We start from the raw sequence: 6,000 nt of genomic DNA, 5'->3' as shown, positions 1-6,000 counted from the left end.
TTTGTGTTAACACAACAAGCTATAATATTTTAGTTAAGTTAGACCCTTCATTTCAATACAGTCAAATTCTAATATAATTGCCCTTGTGTTAACACAACAAAGCAGTATATTTAAAATTACCGTAAGCATCTTCTATGCACCAGGATTATGTTATATCAATCCTTATGACAAGCCTCATGTTAACACAACAAACTAGCCATAGTTCATGATGTAACATTAACCTAGCATGAAGGAAGGCCCTTACTAGTATTTTCAACATTAGGATTTTTCAATATCAAGATCGCTTAATCAAATTGGCCAGGTAAGTAAGATGGGGATCCTCCCGTTGCTTTCCTTAGACATCAATAAATTGATCAGGTCAGACAACGAAACTAATTAAATAACCACCTATAGTACTTTTCTAAACATCAATTGATCAATTGATCAAGAATTAGTAAAGCCATAGTTGCATATCACTACCACTTAATATAATTTTCTAATGAGGGCTTTTATTTGGTCTCATGCACATTCTAACTACATAATACCTATTTATGTATCAACATTAAAACTTTCTACGTGTGCAAGTGTAACATATGGATATTCATCATCCTAGGATAACCTTGCAGCATAACTCCGTTATGCTAGGACAACCTTATGTCAAGATGATGAAGTGGTGAATCATATATACATTATTTTATATCATCATATGAAAGCATAAATTATTTTATAGTATAAATCATACTATGGATCACATAAATATTACGTATATATGATTGAACCAAACAAGACCGGCTCTGATACCACTGTAGGGTTTCAGGGTGGGCATGCACAGCGGAAACATAATGGATTTCAAAATTTTAATAAAAAAATCTTAAATATTAAACCCTTAAACCAGCATCTCTTTGATAGTTAACAATCATATATAATATAAATTTAATATTAAATTTAAGTTATACAAGAATACCTGCAGTACTTAATCTAAATTTCAGCAAAACCTCCACTAGGTGCCCAAGTGTTCGCCCTCCAACGGTGATCCACACAGGGCTATGATCAGGACACCAACTCTTTGAGAGGATTCTTCCTCCAAAATTCTCACTCTGAGAATTTTCTTGAACACCAGAACCTCATGACCCTCTTCCTCTTCTCCTAGCCTTCCTATCCCTACCTTTCTTCTCTCCTTGTCTTCCTTAATTCTCTTCCTAGACTCTTATCCTAAAATCAGACTTGTCCTTACTATTTTTGGACTTATCCTAATAAGAGAAGAAAGAGACTAATTGGACAATAGGGAGAGGATGTTAGAAAGAAAGGAGAAATTAGAAATCTGAATAAATCCAATCCCCCGGCGCAACCCCTTTAAATACTTAGTGATGGGTTGCCTTTGGGAATTTTTCACGCCCCTTCCATGTGCCATCTCTCATCCATCAAAAAATCTCACACCTCCTGATGAATTCTCATACCCATCTAAAAGTTTTTGACACATGGCAATTATCAGGAAAAAATCCAAGAGACACTTCATACAGAAGGACTCTTCAGAATATTTTTCTCGATGATTCTCCAATGAGTCATGCAGCTTCTCATGGCATAATTTTTTTTCACCACACATAAATATAATTTTATTCATCCAATGGCCAATAATTAAGGCACTAACATGAGAATGTCGTGAAAAAAAATTTAGATTAAGAAGTGGCGTGACATATGGGTTAGAGTCCTTCACAAGTTGGACTCTTGGTCAGGCATATGGATCAGGCTGACAGAATTTTTAACTTCAACAAATTTCCACGATTAAACCAGAAAGAATTTTAACTTTGAAAAAATTTATTATGCTCAAAATAAAGTTATGAATCATCCAAAAATTTATTTCATCATGGAACATAGGATAAGCTCAAGGATGAGGCATCCTATCTCATGGGATGCGAAAGCTATTTCTGCACACAAAAACTGCACCTATGCACAAGAAAAATTCTTGACTCATGGAGACTTGGCTTCCTGACTCCAAATTTTTGGTACATATAGCCAATGGCTGAACCAACTCAAACTCAAAATTAATTTGAATTAATTTAGCTTTAATTAGCCTAATCTGGAATTAATTTCAAATTCAATTTGAAACAAGGAGCTAGTTTTTTGCAACATATGCTAGCATGTCAATTTTGCAAACATGATCTAATCCAATTAGACTCCTGATCAATACTCTTTATGTGTGACCCATTGGGTTCCACATCTAGTCAGCAATAGATCCGAGTTTAAGTCAATTTGATTTGATTAAAAATTAATCTAACCGATCTAGATCCAATCGAGCTAACCTGATTTCAGTAATTAGAACTCTTTCTAATTGGTGATTGAATTAAACTCTTTAATTCGATCAAACTCATAAGACAAAATTGATACAACGTATCATATCTATTTGGAAGATATAAAATTATTGATAGAAATATCAAAAATACCCTTCAGTGAAAAGTTACCGTGCAATTTGATCCTGCGATCTCCCTACACCTCGAATATGACTCTAGATATGGAATGATGTCAAATCCAATATCATACTCATATTTTTTTTAATCTTATATGATAATTTAATTAATAAAATATTAGAAACTCTTTCTAATTTTTATTCTGCTTTGATCAAAGGCTTCCTGAATCATCAATCGTCAGAGCAAATAGGATGCGATCTCCTCTTATCAGGAGTGATTGATTCTATGTTGACCTACTCATAACCTTCATACACATTCTACCATATCTAAAATACCCCATACATGACTAATTCATGAATGAGTATGAATCAAAAAATATAGATTCATATATACAAGGTTCTATGGTAGTGTCAGGTCAAAGGATTACATGCACAACTCCCACTATAAAAAAATATCTCTTGACAGGTAAGTAAATTCTATAAGATGTTTCTTAAGTCAGATCAATTCAGTGAACTCATTCTCTAATGAGCACACACTTTCTTGTATTAGTGTCGCACAAGTGGCTTATGAGATCTGTCACCCTCTCCATCGAGCATATATAGAAAGTGCTAATCTATCTGGAACATTGATCCCTGACTCAATACTCCTATGACTAGGAATATTCTAAATCAGGACTTTTAGGATTTTAGGTCTCATAGGTATGATCTCATCATAATCCTAAACTCATTTTCTTGATTTATGGAGTTCATCATAATCATTACTAAAGTAAGATGCAATATATGATGAAAAATACCTTCTATTATTTAAAGAGTCAATACATAAGTTTGAAAGATTACAAGGAAAACCCATCAAAATATAAATTTCGATTGGCTTGTAGGGCATATTCCTTTCAGGGCCAGTGATGACTAGAGCCACTGAGAGCAGTGACGAGCAGTGTCTTGGAGCTATGATAGTTGGGAGTTGTAGGTGGAGTAGCTAGTGGTGAAATAGGTGGAGTCATGAAGACAACAGTGGGAGTAGCTGCTGGATCATCGATGGGCACAGCCATTGAAGATAGGACCTACAGGAGAGGTGCATAGATGCAGGATGAGATCTTTAGCCATAAGGGAGGTGGTGGCAATCTCTCAGACAGCTCCAGAGCTGAGATATACTATGGTGGTGAGGAGATCTGCACAGTTGGCTTCACTCCTCATTGGTCAGGTCATGCAGAGGATCAAAACTCGATGAAGAGTGGTGCTTGCCAAGGCTTTGGGGGCACCAAGGTAGAGATTGTAGGAATTTTGTGGTGCCCCCATAGCCTTGGAGATGACTATAGGTGGAGTCAGTTCAATTGACTTCAAGTACACTATGATGGATGTGATCATAGGCTAGAATAGGAGTGATCTTAGGGTGGAGGTGGTGCATAGTTTCTATGGGCTTGAGGTTCAGTGATGAGGACTTCAAGGAGCTTGGTTGAGGCTCTGAATATCTGAGACACAAGGTGGAGCAAAAAACTAAGCAAAGGACTTCTGCCTGTAGAGGAGTCGACTTGACTCCAGGAGGAGTCGACTCGGATCAGGTCAAATCGATTCGAGCTCTGAGAGAGCTGGCTCGAATACCAGATAGAGTGTAGTGTTTCGCTAGCACACTGGTGGCATGGCATCCGAGTCGATCGAGATTTGGTTGAGCCAGCTCGAGTGTAGTCGAGTCAACTCAAACTATGAGAACAAAATTGCACAAGATTTTTGTTCGGGTCTAAGATTGGGCTTTGATCCTAGGGGCTTGGGGCTTGGATTTATGAGTTCCAAGGGTGGCTAATTTATGTATGGACTAGGGTTTAGTCTAAGGGGATGAGAGTATGTGAGACATGGGTGTATATGGGCTCGGTGAGTGCTTTCATATGGGTTAGCCAGGGGTGTTTTTGTACCAGGGTTTATTAGGATTTGGAAAACCCTAGGGTATACAAACCTAGTATTGTAATAATTATTATAACAAGGAATACAATATGACTTTTCTCCCACAATCTTTCCCTCTTCTCCTAGGATAGCCGTTCCTTCTAGGAGGATCTAGGAGAAGGGGGGGCACCTCCCTCAAGGAGGCACCCCATCTAAGGCAGGCATTCAAATTGCCCAAGGTAGTGTTTGCCCTCTTTCTCCATGCCTAGGATTAGGTGTGGAGGTCTCTTATCGCTGGACAACTAGGTTAGGTGTTTTCGAATTGATTTTCCATGTTAAGTCTCTTCCACAAGGAGATCATGGCTGATCTCTAGATCCTCACACCAGCATTTAGATCCTAACATGAAGGCATCCACAGATCTAGATTTGAGTTGTTTGTATTGAAAATTATGCCCCAAAGCTAATCGTCAGCCTGTTGACGATTGTGCTCATATTTATAAATTATATATAAATTTTTATTAAAAAAAATTATTTAGCTTTTTCATCATATTTTATCCATCTTATTTGAACTCCTGCGTTGTATGAAGGGAAGCGTGGTGGTTTTGTGAATGTATTTTTAAAATTTTATAGCAAAATAAATATAGATTAAATAATTTAATCTACAATGCATGCATAGATCAAATCTAAAACTACCAAACAAGATTCATAACATAAACTAATATACATGTATGTACATCTAAAATATAAGATTCAGTAAGTATAGATCATATCTATATGTAATTAGATCATATCTAAATTATATTTAGATCATATCTAAATATGAATTGAATTCAAAATTTCATACTTGAGCGTGGGTAGTAGATCATCGCATCTGAAATCTATGATAGTTGGTTCTTCATGATGCTCGATAGCCACACATGTCCGGCCTCTACAGGTATCCAAACGAAGCCCATGTGCTGACGATGACCCTAGGAGTGCTAGCTCATAAAGACATTATGTTTTGATTGATCTAAGAAGAACATGAAAAAGATGAAGAATAATTAAAGAACTTCTTCTTTTCTTCTTGGATCCACGTATCAAATCTCTACGATAGAGATCAAGAGAAGAAATCTTTCTTCTCAATTCTTCCATACACAAGAGAGAATCTTTCTCTCTTCTTTTTATACCTTTAAGAAGAATCTTTATTCTCTAATTTTTTATAATAAAAATCAGATCTAATCTAATTTTTCATACTAAAAATTATATAAAATTTTAAGCTTTAAAAGAACCTGAAAGAGAGAGTCAAGAGAAGAACCGTTCTTCTCTCTTCTTCTCCCTTTTACTTCTCGATCCAGAACTCTAGGAAGCCCCAAACATCCAACCAGATTTTTTTAGTATTTCTTATCTAAATCTTCATGTTAGAAATCAGATCCAATCTGATTTTCATCCTAGAGAAAAATAGAGAAAAAATCTAGAAAAAGAATTTCTTCTTCTCCAAGGCTATGCACAAGAAAGAAGACTCTTCTTCCTTCTTCTCTTTCTCTCATTGGGAAGAACTTTTTTTCTCTAATTTTTTTGTTGTAGACCCAACAAGAGAAGCCCTCTTTGATGCCTAAGAACTAGTGGCAAAAGCCTCACAAAATTTCTTCAAAAGGGGTTGGGAAGAAAGCCTAGATGTATGGGATATGGGGCGTCCAACTCTTGGATGCCCCTCCTTTCTTTTTGGCAACCAAAAGAGAGAGGTATGGCTTCTTTTTTACACA

Source organism: Elaeis guineensis, chromosome 6 (assembly GCF_000442705.2).
Source record: "Elaeis guineensis isolate ETL-2024a chromosome 6, EG11, whole genome shotgun sequence".
In the NCBI taxonomy this organism is placed as follows: Eukaryota; Viridiplantae; Streptophyta; class Magnoliopsida; order Arecales; family Arecaceae; genus Elaeis; species Elaeis guineensis.
The sequence above is the reverse complement of the archived record's forward strand: the minus strand, read 5'-3'. Positions refer to the sequence as shown.